This window comes from Notolepis coatsorum, assembly GCF_963971535.1.
Source record: "Notolepis coatsorum genome assembly, chromosome: 19".
Lineage (NCBI taxonomy): Eukaryota > Metazoa > Chordata > Actinopteri > Aulopiformes > Paralepididae > Notolepis > Notolepis coatsorum.
Window position 1 is genome coordinate 31,432,050 of NC_140183.1, and position 17,858 is coordinate 31,449,907.

Genomic DNA, 17,858 nt, shown 5'->3' on the forward strand with positions numbered 1-17,858 from the left:
TTTTCTAAATAAAATATTTTCACTTCCTGTTGACTCTAGCCCTGCTTCAGAAGAAGAACAAATTAATGAAAATGAATGAAAACTTTATTTAACAGATTGCAGAATGGGTACAATACAGTACGGCTCAATACACACAATTGTTAAGGGGATGCAGACCTGAGAAAGACGTTTGTCTTGTTTACATCAGGGTCCCCCATTTTCAATTCATATAGACATTTATGACATACACAACATGCATGACATTTATGGCATAGGGACATATAGGTATTTAGTACTGATACATTTGTGACAAACGGTATTCAAATATACAGTACTGTTACCCCTAGATCCTGACAGAGTATATACATATGATGGGGAGGGGACCGTACATTCGGAGCGGGTGGGTGGGTGGGAGGGAAATATACATACGGCGGGGAGGGAATATATACATGCCGTGGGGAGGAGACTGTCTTAGCAGGTGGTGGGGGTTTTGGGCATTTACGGTGGCCAGTTTCGAATTGCAGCCTCCCGTAGGTGCTCTTTAAGAGCGGTTTTGAATGTGGGTAGGGATTAACATTCCTTTACAGCTTTGGGTAGGGCGCTCCACATTGAGGTGGCATAATTGCGAAACGTGTTTAGTCCCTTGTTTGAGCCGAATCTGGGTTTAACATGATTTGTTGAGCTTCCTCTGGTGTAGTGGTTGTGGTATTCACTGACCTTTGGGAAGTATTTTGACATGTACATGGGTACCTTAGTCGTATAGTGTATCTTGTAGACCAGGCCCATTGCAAGTTGCTGTACTCTGTCGTCTACTCTAAGCCATCCTAGGTTGTCAAAGTGGGCAGGGGTGAGGTGGGTTCTGGGGGTAAGTAAGTAAGTAAGTAAGTAAGTATTTATAAAGCACCTTTCATACATGTCATGTAGCTCAAAGTGCTGTACACAAACATAGGCATATATAACGATAAAAGCAATAAAGTCACAGTGATCAGTTAAGATCAATGTTTAAAAAAATAAAAATAAAAAAATAATAATAATAATAATAATAATAATAATAATAATAATAATAAACGTAAAAATGAAAATAACGTAAAAATGAAAACATGAAAACAGTCATTTGCTTACCAGTTTGGGAGAACAGGTCCGCACAAACATGTCCGCTCAGTAGCAACCGGAAGTAGGAAATGCACTAAACCAATGCACTTGTACGGTAGGTAGCAATGTTAGCTCTTATAACGCTAGTGTAGTTACGTTTTTATTAGTGGTCAGAGTTGGGTCCATAGGACTTATCCAAGCCCCATGGATCCATCAGTGGCCGCGTATTGTGTGCGTATGTACCCGTTCCCTCATCTAAAGAGTTGGGTCCATAAGGTCAAGTAGTAGTCTGACCAGTTTGTTTTGTGATGTTTGTAATCTTGTTTTAAGCGCCTTTGAGGTGCTTTGGTACCATGAGGTGCACGCATAGTCGTAGTACCCTTGAATGAGTGCTCCTGCCAGAGTCTTCAGGGTATTCTTGTTTACCAGAGAGGAGATCTGGTACAAGAATCTAGTTCGTTGGTTGACTTTTTTTATTACATTGGATGCCATTTTGTCACAGGAAAGATTTGCCTCTAGGATGGAACCCAGGTAGGTAATTTCGTCTTTCCTTGTGACAATAATGTCACCCACTGTAACTGAGAAGCCGTCTGTCTTGCTGAGTTTGTTATTTGAGCCGAAGAGAATGGACTCTGTTTTGCCCATGTGTAATGATAGTTTGTTATCAGCGAGCCATATGCAGATTTTGCCTAGTTCCGAGCTGAGGGTTTTTTCAACCTGCAACTTGTTCTTGTCAGAGACCAGCAGGGCTGAGTCGTCCGCAAACAGGAACAAGTTGCAGTCACAGGCTGACGACATGTCATTTGCATAAATTAGGAAGAGTAGCGGTCCTAGTATGCTTCCTTGTGGAACACCACAGCTCACTGTGAGGGGGGGGGGGGGTAGAGTACCGTTTACCTCTACCATCTGTTCCCTCCCCTCCAGGTAGGATTGCATCCAGCTCACTGATAAACTATCAAAACCAATTGCTTTTAGCTTGTCAATCAGAACGGAGTGATTGACAGTGTCGAAGGCCTTTTGTAGGTCCAGCATGACCATGCCGCAGTATTTGCCCGCGTCCACCTCTTGTTTGATGTGGTCGTTCAAATAGAGGAGGCATGTGTCAGTGGAGTGGGACGTTCTGAAGCCAGATTGGAATTCGTAGATTCGATTTTTTTTCGCCAGGTACTTTTCGACCTGTTCGTAGACTATTTTCTCCATGACTTTCGAGATGGAGGTAAGAATAGAAACAGGGCGGTAGTTGCCTGGGTCTAATTTGCTGCCCTTTTTGTGCAGAGGGGTCACTCGCAACTTTGAAGTCCTTGGGGACGTTTATTATGTGTGTGATGATTGGGGTGATGGCGGCTGCTGAGTCTCTGAGGAATTTTGAGGGGATGTTGTCATGGCCAGTGGCCTTGTTAGCAGGGCTGTACGTTAACTTTTTTTGCACATAGCACTGGTGCTACAGAGGTTGATAGTTTTGTAGCACAGGCCAAAATCTTGTAGCACAAGTATAAAACGTGTTATATTTGTAACAGTCACAAATGTGCCTATTGTATTTGTGTTATTTAGTTGCAGTGCCATGTTTGGCTGTCATTTAGTATATCGCCATGTGTTATTATTACTATGATACTCTCATATGCTATTTTCAATTAATATCATAAACAACATAAGGAATATTAGCATAATTTTGAGTGGACTGAAGGAATGAGTCAGCGTTAATAGTTTTAAATGCAAATAATTTATTGAAACATAGAAGTGGGGTCGGTTGGGACACACACACACACACAATGGGGGACCCTGATGTAAACAAGACAAACGTCTTTCTCTGGTCTGCATCCCCTTAACAATTGTGTGTATTGAGCCGTACTGTACTGTACCCATTCTGCAATCTGTTAAATAAAGTTTTCATTCATTCATTCACACACACACACTGTTTCAACTCACCACCCCCGCATCATATTGTAGTCTAGTCTGTCTTCAAACTTCCACTCCTCTCGAAACTTGTTTATATTTGAATATCAACATTATCTGTCCATCCTCAGTTTACTATAATATACTCCTGTCCTGAGTCCTGACTAGTGACTTCATCGTCTTTCCAAACGCACACACACACGCACACACACAGGGAAGGGGAGAGAGTGCCCCCCCATTTCCCTTTCCCCAGTCCACACTGTGTCTGCTGGCTCTGCGCCTCTGCCTCTGATCAGGATTAGCTTGTTAGCTTGCTAACGTTGTAGTGATTGTAATGGTACATAAACGTTAATTTCGGGCGATGTGCGCATAAAGGAATGGCGACGGTGCAAAGCATGTAGATGCATTTGACCCGTTGCGAGAAAAAAAAAAAAACACGACTTATTTCGGGACGTGTAGGCGCACTGCTGTGTTAAGGCAGCAGTGCGCACCAACCGACCAAAGCGCTGCTCTGCTTGCAGAAGCACGGATAGGGCGGATATGACTCGTCGAGTTGTCACAAGAGTTTTTTCAAAATAAGAGTATCATATGCACCTGAACGTTGCTAGCTTTCGGAGCCTAGCTGGAGCTGCGCGTGGGCAGAAATGAGACCCGCTACAGGATTTTCAAAATAAGAGTATCTATATGAACCGAATCCCTATCGCACCAGTGCTATTGAAGTAAATCCATCCATCGCACAGACCGCTGTTGCTGTAGCACGTGCGATATATATGTCGCACTGTACAGCCCTGACTTGTTAGGTTGGAGGGCGCTCAATCTTTTGAGTACCTCATCGGTTGTTACCATTTCAAGTTTGAAGTCATCTTTGTGGACCCCTAGGTTTTTGTAGTATGCTACTATGTGTTCTACCCCATAATGCCCTGAGTGGGAGGGTAGTTTGTTTACCAGTGTTGTGGCTATGTTTGTGAAGAAGATGTTTAAGTAATTGGCTACATCCAGCTTGTCTGTGATGAGCGTGTTGTCCGTCTTTATGTTTATGTTTGAGAATCTGGTTTTAAGTTTTTTACTGCAGCCTAGTTGATTATTGAGTAATTTCCAAAGTTTGCAGGGTTTGTTTTTGTTTTCCTCAGTTTTGTCGTTGATGAAATTTTTTTTTTTTTGTATTTTTTTTTTTTATTATTTTTTAAACACGCATATAAACAAACATGACAACACACGATAAGATACACAAGCATTAATACACAGTGTATATCCAACGAAATTACCATTTATACCAATGTCTTATACAGGATATACCCCTACTACCTGTTATCTAAAAACCTACACACATATGCTCCAGCTCGAACCCCCCCCTCCCGGACCCCTCTTTGGATAGTACCTCCATTATCCCTCGCTCCTAACCAGACACTACCATTATAAGCTAGCTTTTATTCTCTCCACCACTTCTAACCACATTGTCATTTTGGATTAATTGAGACCCAGAATTCTTGCTGTAGATATTTCTTGATAAATCACATCGAGATATGTAAGAAACCAAACTTTCCGGCACATTTTTTCCGGTTGAAACCAGTGTGATGCCATCAGCTTTTTAGCTACTGTGATACCCGATAAAACCAATCTCTTTAGCTGTGGATGTACTGCAAACTCAAAAACATCATTCAATAGTAATACAGAGGGGTGTACAGGTATATTCCAAGATAAGAGTTTTGATAATTGTTGGGTCACATCTTTCCAGAATATCTTAACTGGTGGGCAGTCCCAGTACATGTGCATAAATGTCCCTTCATCCCCATTTGTACATTGGGAGCATTTGGAGTCTTGTTTAAGACCCATTCTGTTCAGTCTTATAGGAGTCAAGTATGTCCTGTGAATATAGTTAAGATTGATTTGTTGATGGTCCGGGTTCCTTGATGTAAGTCGGACATTTGCCCAGGCTTCTTGCCAATCAAAGTCACTTTCCAGGTCTGGTATATCCCTCCTCCAGACAGAGTCTAGTTGGAGGGTTTCATACGAGGACGTTAGTAATTGATGATAAAAATCTGAAACAAAACCTCTCGATGTCTCTTTCATAGAAGAATTTGTGGTATCTGTGGTGTTCAATTGGTATGTCTAATGGAACACCGTGAGACTTCAAACATAGCCGTAACTGTATGTAAAAAAAAGCCATGTGGACTTGGTGAGATAAATTTTTTTGCATATTTCTCCATAACTACAAAAACCCTGTTTGTTAAAAACATCCCCTAATGAGTGTATGCCTTGCTCTTCCCATATAGGGAATCTTATAGGTCGTTTTTCAATCAAGAGTGCATTATTATTGAATAAGGGAGTATGATTGTGCCATTTATGTGGGTTAGGATATTTTTTGTGTTTCACGCCATATCCGGATCGCATGAGTAATTATGGGGCCAAATTTCCGTTCACAATGCTTGATTGGTAGTTTAGTGTATGCTATGTCCTTCAGTCTATGTGGGGCTACTATGTTTTCTTCTAATTTTCTCCAGGATACTAATGCTTGGGGATCAAACCATGTTGTCAATGGTCTTAATGTGTACGCCTTAAAATAGTGGAAAAAATCTGGAAATACCATGCCACCGTCTGCTTTATTTCTCTGTGAGGTGGATCTTTTTATACGTGGTGGTTTGTTATTCCAAATACATTTGTATGTGGAGGAGTGTAATCTTTTCCAGTAACCCTCTGGAGGGGGTAACGGTAGCATTGAACTGAAGAAGTTGATTCTAGGTAGTACGTCCATCTTAACTATTGATATCCGTGCCTGTACTGAGTTTTTAAGTTTTGCCCACCTATCAAGGTCGTCTTTGATTTTGTTTTTGATTATTGTGTAATTGTGCTTCACCGTTTGTCTTATGGTGGGGAATATTTCCACTCCCAAGCATCTAAAATGTTTTACCATAGGTATCTCTCCTGGGAGGGTTATATCTTTTTTTGCAGGGGTGTTAAGTGGAAGGAAAGCCGACTTCGGCCAATTTATCTTGAATCCCGATAAATCACCAAAGTTCTCAATCAACTTGAGCAGATGAGGCAGTGTGGTGTTGGGGTTTTGCATGAACAGTATTACGTCGTCCGCATATAAACTAATTTTATGTTGTGTGCCCTTGATTACGATTGGTTGTATGGATTGGGATTGTCTTATATATTGTGCTAAAGGTTCTAATGATAGATCGAATAGTCCGGGACTAAGAGGGCAACCCTGTCTAGCTGAGCGTGATACCGGAAATATTCCGGAGGTGATTATACCTGTAGTAATCATGGCCGATGGGTCTTTGTATACTACTTTAATCATATCAATGAAACCTTTACCTAACCCCATCTTCTCTAATACTGCCCATAGATACGACCATTCCAGCCTGTCAAAAGCTTTCATTGCATCCAGGGACAGCATCGCCTTAGGTATGGTGTCGTCCTTGTCGGCATCTAGTACGTGCAGTATTCGTCTTATGTTATCAGTGATCAGGCGGCCTCTTATGAAGCCAGTTTGGTCCGGATGAACTAAAGACGTCATATGCTTTTGTAATCTGATGGCTAATACCTTAGAGTACAGTTTGATATCGGTTCCGAGGAGGCTTAAGGGTCTGTAACTACCGCACTCGGTGGGGTCTTTGTCTTTTTTGAGAAGGACTGTTATGAGTGCAATATTGTCGTTTTTATGGAAGTTCCCCTCCTTGACTGAGTATAAGATCATATTTAGTAATAAGGGTCCAATTATGTCCCAACAAGAAAGGTACATTTCTGGTGGGATACCGTCTCTTCCGGGAGCCTTACCACTTTGCATTTTGGATATGGCCTTCTTGAGTTCCTCTAGTGTGATCGGTGTTTCTAACTGTTTAGCGTCATCCTCTGAAAGTTTAGGGAGAATAATTTGATTAAGATATGTGTCCATTTTGTTTTGATCGAAGGTCGTTTCTGATTTATATAAGTCGGAGTAGAATTCTTTGAATGTATCGTTTATTTTTTCAGGGTCTGTTTCAAGTACTTGTTGTGCTCTAATGGTAGTTATATCTGCAAATTTTGCATTAATTCTTAATCGCATGGCTAATAGGTGACTAGGTTTAGAACCTTGGGAGTACTGCTGTTGTCTTGTGCTGCGTATTTGTATTTCCGATTGTTGTCTGTATATGGCATTGATCTCTTTTTTTAGTACATTAACTTGATTTTCTAGTCGAGTTGAGTTGTTGTATTTTAAAGAATTAAATAACGTTGAGTAAAGCGTTTCCAGTTCAGACAGTTTTGTGCATCGATTCTTGCGCATTTTGGAGGAAAAGCTATCAGTGAAATCCTTGATCATTCCCTTTACCGACATCCATATTATTCTGGGGTCTTGCACCGAGTTTGCATTCTCCCGTAGGAATACTATAAGAGCTTCTTTGAGTTGTGTAATGAATTCCTTGTTATTAAGCAGCATCGAGTTAAATCGCCATCTTGGGGCTCGGGAAGATAGTATACCAAATGTTCCTTTTAGGAGTAAATAACAGTGATCTGATAGTGCATTGGGTATCATTTCCACTTCATAGTTATCAAATAGTCTCGGGGATGCAAAGACATAATCTATTCTGGATAATGTGTTATGTCTCGCAGATCGACAAGAGTACTTTCGGGTCGTGGGATTAAGTGATCGCCATAAATCATTTACACCTGTAATCTTCGACCAATCCTTTAATGCATTCGATGAATTCTTTTGTTCGCTGGAAAAGGCGAGGTAAGATTTGTCCATCCTTGGATTCCAAATGGCATTAAAATCCGCACCTATTATAAATGAGTAATCGGGAAGGTCTAACATTGCATTGGTTAGTGTAGTGAAGAAACCCTCTTCGTACAAATTTGGGGCATATACCGCTGCCAACGCTATTTTCCTGTTCTTGTGTACAATAATAGCTATAGTTATACGACCATCTGCATCAGACCATACTCCCTTTAATTCAATATTCAACTTACGTCTAACGACTATGGCTACACCTCGAGTTCTCGTACCAAAAGAAGAGTGACTAATATTATGATATGTGTTGTCCGCTAACGTATCTGTCTTTCTCTAAAATGTGCGTTTCGCTTAGTAGAGCCACGTCCACATGTTCTTTTTTCATCAGTGTGAGCACGCTTTTGTGTTGTTTATTTATCCCACCAGTGTTCCATATCATTATATTCAAACTAGCCATAATCTACATGTTGTTGTGTAGTTTTTGGTAATGCTTCTGGAGTGCGAAGCTACAATAGATGTACATCCAATTATTGAGGTCCCGTTGAGAGCCGAGCTTAAAAACATATATACAAATAAAAATCCCCTTTTCCCCCCTCCCCCAGAGAGTCGTACAGGCCTGTGTTCCATAGACACATCCTCCACGTATGACTCCCTCCCTTAGGCCACCGGATTGCCCAAACTGAGCTTTGTAATCCTACTCTTCCTATGCTAATTGCCATAGGATCTAACACTTTCATTCTAATTCAATAGAATGTCGCTTTTGGTCTTGCGCCTTCCCTTAATGTACTAACAATATTATGAAAAATGAAAAAAAGAATACCTTCATTGATATATTCATTTGAACCTTCTACTAACTTATGTAGGAAACATCAGGAAAAGATTGGAGACAAACACTAACACCTTAAAATGAAGAAAAATAGAAAAGAACAATGAAAGATAAAAAAAGGGAGTGAGAGCTAAAATAAAACTCATCGTGGAAAAACCACTAAAATATAATTGAATACAGAGATAAAAGAGAAAAACAGAGACTTTTAGAGCTATATTGTGCCAATCTCTAAATCAGTGGAGTGATTATTTAAAATATTAGAATAACCTTGTTGTGCTCATACATTTAGATGTGGCTGATTTTTTTAAAGCCTTATTAAGGCCTGATTAAACTTCAGTCAATTGATCATATTATACACACCGGATGTTAATGTTAAAGTTGCAGGCCTTCGTTGTAATGGTGCATTATATTCTAGAAGGTTGTAGAATACCCTAGTAAATACGAACAGACTGCTGTTGTGTTCCAGAATTATCTTCCTACCCAGGGTTCATGACTACTAGTATTTTCGGGATATTCCTTTGTGTCCCAGAGCAGTCGAGCGATGAGCCCAGAATATTCCAGATTGTTCACAATGTCAATGATGGATTCTTGTCTCCACGGAGACCAGAAGTCTGTAAATATAATGCATTACGAACCATATTATACACCTTGTGCCTTGGTGTTGCCGGCATGCATAGCATCTGCTACTTTTGTTGAGTCGTGGTAAAGTCATTCTAATAAAATTACTGAAATACAAAGAGAAAGAGAGAGATGAGTAGGCTTATCTGGTGCGAGACAGTGTTGCGTTCTGCCCTGGGGGACCTGCTCCATGTAGCTTCCAGTATTCCTCTGCGGCTTTAGGCGTGCGTATTCCTTCCCTCCGGCCGTCTTTTCCCACGATCGATAATAGTGCCGGGTATTTTAGCATTGGCCTGTGGCCACTCTTGAACAATCTCTGCATCACCTCCTTGTAGGGGAAACGCTGAGCGATGGCCTCTTTGCATAGATCTTCGTAGATAAATATTGAATTTTCACCATATTTCAGTTTCCCCCTTTGGTTGCGTGCACCTCTGATGATGTCATCTCTTATTACCGTCTTGCGCAGAGTAACAATGATGACTCTCGGACCATTGCCTCTTTGTTCTCGAGTACCGATTCTGTAACATTGGTCCACTATCGGCTCTGTGGTTAGAATGTTGTTACCCAAAATCTCTGCTAACACTGTTGGAAACTTGTCGTCTGTGCAATTGACTGATTCATCAAGTCCCACTATGCGGATATTATTTCGCCTGTAGTAACGTTGGGTCTCGAGCAGCCTCTTCATCGCTTCATCTTTGACTTCTTGTATTTTCCTCCGACATGCTTATTCCACCTTTTTTTATCTCATTCGTTAACTCTATCAGTATCAATCCATCGTTGACGTTCTTCTCGTTCTCTTTGACTACCCGTGTAATTTCTGTCACCGTATTCTCCACTGTCGTGATTCGCACGGACTGTACAGCGACCGCTTTCATAACCTCTTCGAATTTAGCATCGATGTGTGCGACGTGTAATTTGAAAGCGACCATCTGTTCCTTCATCAGGATAGTCAGAGAGTTGAAGTCGGGTTGTGTAATTGCACTGCCTGTGTCAGTTGATATTGTAGGTGCAGTGAGGGAACAGATGGATTTGTTGGCGATTATCTTCTCAAAATCCCCTGCTTTATCCTTCACGGTACTTTTTCCTGTCGTTCCCGTTATGTTGTCATCTATTGTCTCCCTCTCGGAGCCAGTCGCCGTTGGTCCCGGTATATTCTCCATTATATTCCCCCCATAGAAATTTCTTTTTGCGGTTTTGATCATGGTGTTTACGTCATTTCTTAGTCTGTTTCTTTGAATTTTTAGTTCAACCACGTGGGCTTGGAGTTCACTGTTTGAGCTTTTGGAAAGCTTTGTCTGACTTTTATGAAGTTCAGAGAATTTTTTGTCTCTGGTTTTCATAGCGGCCAGTATTTCAGTGTGCATCCATGGCTCAGCGCGATTTTTAAAGGGGAACTCCACTATTTTGGGAAATTAGCTTATTTAACATCTTCCCTGGAGTTAGACAAGAAGATACATACCTTTTTTGTCTCTGTGCGTGCATTTTAGCTTTGGGAATAGACGCTCCGTTAGCATAGCTTAGCTTCATCACTGGAAGTGAGGCAGGACAGTAGCCTTACAGTGCCTTACAGTGTATTGCAAGGTCTGACATTGACCAAATTTGATATGCATGACCTTGGTGGGCTCTAGGTCAACTCCTGAAAAGGGGGTCAATGTCGGACCTTGCAATCAAAAGTTAGGGGGCGCACTGAAATTATGGCAAGGGTTATTAGCCCCCTAACTTTTGATTGCAAAGTCTGACATTGACCCCCTTTGCAGGAGTTGACCTAGAGCCCACCAAGGTCATGCATATCAAGTTTGGTCAATGTCAGACCTTGCAATACACTGTAAGGCACTGTAAGGCTACTGTCCTGCCTCACTTCCAGTGATGAAGCTAAGCTATGCTAACGGAGCGTCTATTCCCAAAGCTAAAATGCACGCACAGAGACAAAAAAGGTATGTATCTTCTTGTCTAACTCCAGGGAAGATGTTAAATAAGCTAATTTCCCAAAATAGTGGAGTTATCCTTTAACCCTGGTGGTTCTTAGGGGTGCCATGTTGTTGAGTATTGTTGTGAATTTGGTTTTGAATCCAAGCCATGTTTCTTCAACCTGTGTACCACTGAGTTCATCTGACCAGTCCAAGCTCCCCAGTTCTAGGTTAAAGGCCTCTCTAGAGTAAGTTTTGAGGTCTCTAGATGTGACTGTTTTGTGACAGCCGGCCTTCTGTTTTAGCTTTTTGCGGGTACAGAAAATCATATAATGATCACTTAACCCGCATGCTATCACCCCTTTATTGGAGATCATGGACTTGTCAGAGGTCAAAATGAGGTCAATGGTGGTTTGTGTCGAATCACATCCCCTTGTGGGTTGGGTGATTAGCTGGCTGAAACCGTGCAGATCAGAAAATCTACTGAAGGCCTTGAAGACGGGTGCTGCTTTACGCAGCATATCCGTGTTCCAGTCCCCAATACGAATTTTTTCTACCCCCTCCACCCCAGCTAAACACCCATCAAGTGTGTCATAGAAGCCACTCTGTTCTGGAGGTCTATAGATTGTGCCTACTAGTACTGGTTTCGCCCTATCTAATAAGATTTCAATCCAAACAGTTTCAATTTCGACATGGTTAAGGTCAGTACGGTTGATGAATTTGGTATCTTTGTGTATATACACACAGACGCCACCTCCATACTGGTTTCTATCCCTCCTGACTATTGAGTAGTTTTCAATTTCAATCTCTGGATCCTGTACAGATGAGTCTAATTTTGTTTCTGTGAAACACAATATGTTAGCCTTACCGTTTAAAAACAATTGTTTGATTTCAGCCAGTTTAGGTCTCAGGCTGTTTGTATTAAGGTGGAATATATGAAGTCCATTTTTGTTGGTAATCTGATTGATGTCGTCACACTGGAGGTAACTCTGTTAATTTGTGTCCTGTCCTGTGGTGGGGGGAGGGGGGCCGTTGTTGTTGTTTGTGCCGTGAGTGGGGAGGGGGTGATCCTTTGTCCTTTGCTGGAGTCTGTATTCCTCTGTGTGAAAGCCCGCAATGTGGGGGTGGGGGGCTGGTTGTTTACAGATGTGTCTGTTAGGCCCTGTCCACACGAGAGTTTGGATTTAATATGACCGAAGTTTGAAAAAATAAAACTCCGTCCACACGGTGAACACAGGTGGACAACCGTGTATAACTGCGTACTCACAGGCAGAGCTGGAACCCAGCAACCGATACATTAGTACAATGTAATACAATGCCAAAGCAGTAGGCGGCGATGTTGTTCAGACATGAAGGCCATTTCAACCAATCAGAAAAGACTGAACGCTCACTAAACTTCCCGTTGGGTCGCGATCTGCCATTAATTTACTGAAGAAGAAGAAGTAAACTTCCCGTTTAGAAGCACAGCTGGACCCTATTGATCATTTTGCCAACGGAACATATATTTTCAGCAAAGAAAGAAACTGCAATAAACAAACGGATACATTCACTGTGTTCTGCCTCTCATTTTGTTGATGAAACAAAACCATCAGCAACACAATTTACCACCAAGAGCGGATAGTTTAGTCTCACAAAAAAGATCTCCGGTGTTGTTAGCTACACATGCTAATGTCAATGGCATTCTCTATGTATAGTATATAGCTTAAATGCTAACGTAATAATGTAACGTTAACGCTAGTATAATGAATGGATGCAAACGTTATTTAACACATTGCAGAATGGGTACAATACAATACGGCTCAATACAAACAATTGTTATGGGGATGCAGTCTGGACTGGGTTCCTTATAACAATAACTTGACAACACATGAGTTTAGTTTAGCTGCAGCTACATGTTTACTCTGAGCGTCAACAGACATCAGTCGATCACAACACTCTTCAACACAGACGATATGTTTTGAACAAAAGTTTGTTACAATCATTTTCATATAACGCTACTTGGGACAGCTCTGCTGTAAACACTGGTGTAGTTGGCTCTGCTCTAATCTCTCTACCCCGCGGTCTGCCGTGAACATGGGGAATAATTGCGACAGCTCTGCTGTAAACACTGGGAATAACCTCGGTTGCTATGCCCACACGCAACTGCAAAACCGCACAACTCCACCCTGGCCACCGGTTTCAAAAGACCGCGGTTGTAGTGTAGCAAATCCCCGGTTGTGTGTGGCCGAACAGTGCAACTGCGCACATACAATCACGGTTACATTAAACCCAGCGTTCGTGTGGACGGGGCCTTAGTCCTCCATTGTGGGGGAGGGGGGGTGCCTTTTGTCCTGGCCCCGGTAGCCTAGCTGGCATGGCGGGGCCAGCCAAGCTAACCGGCGGGTCCTTGGTGATCTCGACGTCCCGCGCCGCTCTCCCTCTCACCTCGTCTGCAGGGGCTTCGGTGAGAAGTCAACAAGACGTGACTATTTGTAGCTCACATTGCTACATTGTCATGCAACAAACACACACATGCAAGATGGGAGACGCACACATAGGAACACACGCATGCATTTTTTTGGGACGTGGGGGTCGCCGATGAAATTTCCTCTCTGCGCTAGACCTGTCCAGTTTATTGTCCAACTCGCCCCAAATTTGCTCGATGGGCTTGAGGTCCAGACTTTGAGGGGGCCAGTCCATCATTTTCAATGTTCCAACAGATTCCTTCTGTTGTAGGTAGTTCCAGCAATAGTTAGAAGAATGTTTAGCGTCATTGTCCTCTTGGAAAATAAATCCAGGCCCAATAAGACTACTCCCAGATGGTACTCTGTGCCTCACCACAATGTTGTGGTATACTTTCTTATAGATGATGCCATCAATTTTCACTGAGTCACCTGTTCCTGAGGCTGAAATGGCACCCCACACCATAATACTACCCCCTCTGTGTTTAACTGTTGGCAAGCGACACTAATTTTTATATCTCTCCCCCTTCCTCCGTCTAACATACACTCTTCGCTTGTTGCCAAACTGTTTAAACTTGGACTCATCAGTCCACAACACTTTATACCAATCTTCCTTTGTCCATTTCTTGTGTTCTTTTGCAAATTGCAGGCGTTTCACTATAATTTTCTCTCAGTAATGGTTGTAATGTAAAGTCCTTGTTCTCAAAGTTTCTGACGCACAGTTCTTGAAGACACTGTTGCACCATTAGTCATTGTGGTGTTGATCTTGTCGCGCAGTTCTCGTGAGGTCTTTCTTTGGTCCTTAACACTATCAGTGCCACTTGTTAACATGGTAAAGCATGGTTGAATGCCACCACCCACTTCAATGATAGCGTTGTGAACGCATAATCTCTGTCTTAAATTATGGCTGTGTCTAATCTGCCCGTTGTTTATCAATGACTTGTTTGCAGTCAACATTGTCGAGACGGATTGTTTTTTAATCGGTTCATTTCTGTTTTATAGCATTTTGAAAAGCCCTAGTTTTTCAGAAAAATATATAGATTCCGTGATAAACGCCCTTTACTGGAATATTCTGGCATACACAAAAAACATTGTAATTTTTCGGCCTATTTATGAAATCGTTTTCAAATAAATGCTAGATTATCGATAGTATATGTGTACTTATGCACGTTATAGAAGCGATCTGAAAAATATATTCTCATTTCCTGATCAGCGAGCACACACACACACATGGGGCACACGCTGATATATAGGTAAAAACAGATCAGATTACCCCAAGACTGGTAAAATAAATTGCTTACCTCAGATCAGATGTTATCCAAAAAGATTATTCCAATTCCTGATCGCCATTCCAAATATCAATCGCTTTTATTTGTTCAGCGTTGGGTACTGTAAATATGTATTCCACGCGTTTTCCGGGCCGGCAATCAACTTGGGTCTCTTCAGATGCCTCGCCGGAGAAGTAACATGAGGAGGCTGGACCCCCCCCCCATCAGTCTAAACCAGTGGTGCCCAACCAGTCGATCGCGATCGACAGGTAGATCGTGGGCTGATTTCAAGTAGATCTCAATTAATAAAATTTGATTATAATTTTTTTTTTTTTTTTATTTTTTTTTTTGCAAAATCAACTCTGCCTCTCCTTGTTAACTACAACAAGCAATGCTGTTTGTTATTTAAGATGAGGTCGGACTCGGCACTGACAGATTTGTGTTCATTATGCTGCTTTTATAAAGCCTCAAATGACTGCTTACAATATACAATTTTGGCTGGTAGCTCTCGGCTAGGTGGTAAATTAAAAAGTAGATCTTGGTTCAAAAACGGTTGGGCACCCCTGGTCTAAACCAATGGGGTGCAGTTACACAGGGAGAGACGATAGGGGGCGGTATTTTCCCAATTGAGCTCAGAGAGAGTCTGCAACACTAGCGTGAGGCTCGATTGATGTAATATGAATTCAAATCGCTAAAAAAAGACGACAAACAAACGCTATATAGCGTTGGTGGCACTCAACTGGCGGCATGAACTAACGACAACACGTCCGTGGCACTCAAAGTGTTAAGGCTGAGAATTATGAGATGCTTCACTTGTCTGGAAGTTTATTTTTCCTACCTCTCCCCTTTCGGTTCTCATGTGAATTGGTGGCATCATGGCGGTCTAAAGTGTAATTTACAGTGCTTGGACTGTGAAGGAACATGATTGTGTGACATTGACAGTGAAATAGGCCTAGCTAGTGTTGTGGAAAATGTGTATATGGGGTGGACTAGTTTAATATAGGTCAACTAGCAGTGCTCAAAGAACGCTAGGGCGACAGTCCGGCTGATGTTCTTAAAACAACTTTAAGTATGGGACAGATAGGGACAGATAGACATTTTGAGTACATTACATCTTGTTCTGTTGCTTTAATCTTGTACATCACATCTTGTTCTCTCTTTCACACACACACACACACTCATTTTCACATTCACACACACACATATACTCTTTCACATTCACACACACACACACACACTCATTTTCACATTCACACACACACATATACTCTTTCACACTCACACACACACACATCTCACTCGCTCACACACACACACTCATTTTCTCTTTCACTAATCTTGACTCCAGACTCCAGCTTTATCTCTCTTCGATGTTAAATCTATGTGTCATCTTAATGTACGTCATGTCATATCTGATATAATATGTCACGTCATCATATCTGTCATGTTGGGGGCAGGGCTGGGAAGGTATTATCTGGGGGGCACGGGGGTTGGGAGGTTAGAGTGTTTTTCTTCAAACTGTGGTGACCGTCTACTGATCCATAGCTCTTCTGTTAAACCTTCTTTCCTTAAATAAATTGCTTGTTGAAACTGGAAATACCGTCTCCTGCTGTGTTAACGACTACTCAGCCACAACACTCGTTTTTTGTAAGAAATTATGTAAATCTCCTTATGATGGCTCTATTCTATGGTTTATAGAGCATAATGATGACTTTGTATATATTCAATTTGTTTTATGGGTATTTTAATGGCCAATTGAACAACAACAACTGAAACCTCTTAAATATGCCAAGTGTTCTAATAATTTTGGCCACCACTGTACATCAGAGGTATGGGAAATAATTAAAACACACCAAACAAACAACCAAATAAAATTACAATGTGTGTAAAACATGAAGCAGAACAGACAATTTAACTATCAGTTAAAAGGCTGAGTGACAGTGGCAGGTGTGTGTAAATGTTGCACCCATGAATCACACCGGATTCGGGATGAATATATTTCAATACGTTTTATTCTGAAAGAATAAATGAAAAGGAGTGAGTTGGCTGTTCTTCAGTGGTTTTACTTTATTCTTTGGGTGTAACTGCCAACCGATCTGACTATGTATAATATATTGTATATATGGCAACAACCACAGTATCCCAAAATAATGATACATTCTATAATTAATTCCATTTAAAATAAAAATAGATTAAAATAAAATTACAATTCAGCATATTTAAACAAATTCTACCAACAACTACCAACAGTCATAGTCCTTAAGACCCTAGCTAATGTATTGTCACAGGTGGGATTGTCAAAATTAGAAGAATAACAGCTTCTATCTCTAAAGAGCTATGTTGGCATTAGTGATGGTTGTGTCCACTAGTATGCGGTTACCTAGCATTATAGTTCCATCAAACAATGTAACAAAGCACAATATAAACAAAAAAACTATTAAGGGTACACTACTATTAAAATATAAAAGTGCTTAGGTGACATTTACCCACTTGTCATGGGTGCTGCGATGTTCCTATATTACAGCGCCCTGCACTGCAACATCGGATAGTTTATTTAGCATTAACCCATTCAGTGCCAACCATGAGATTAGTCGGGTTAACTCGCCATGCGTTGAGTGCCAAGACCCGAGAAAACTCTGGTTTTAATCGTTATTTCTTTTATTAGCAATATCCATTCATTTTTCATCCACCCAGCCTGACGTTATCATTGGGAATGGGTCTGAGCTCAAAGGGCAAATACCGCCGCCTATCGTCTCGCGGATGGTATTGCACATCATTTGTTTGGATTGGGTGGGACTGTGCATCAGAAAAAAAACTCCGCTCCCAGGGTTTCCCTCCTTGGGCAAGCAGTATCTGTTACCACATTCACTGGGGAGGCTCGGAGCAGGTTTCGATTATGTGTTTTCAGGGCTCGAAATTGCGACCGAATTGGTCGCATATGCAACCGAAATTGTATCTGTGCAACCTCAAAATATAATTGGGAGCATTCGTGCGACGCTGCTCGCAGTGCCCTTGTTGCCCCTCCCCCTCACAGACCCGTCTTGTCACAGACCACGCCACATTTGCACCGAAGATGGCAAGCGTGCAGGTCCTCTTTTAACATAATAATAATAATGGATAAAA

General features: G+C 41.5%; 1 protein-coding gene across 1 annotated transcript in view; it reads left to right on the forward strand.

Moving 5' to 3' along the window:
* The window catches only part of LOC311246441 (uncharacterized protein), a 191,953-nt gene that overhangs the window by 170,325 nt on the left and 3,770 nt on the right, over positions 1-17,858 (forward strand). The window lies entirely within an intron of this gene.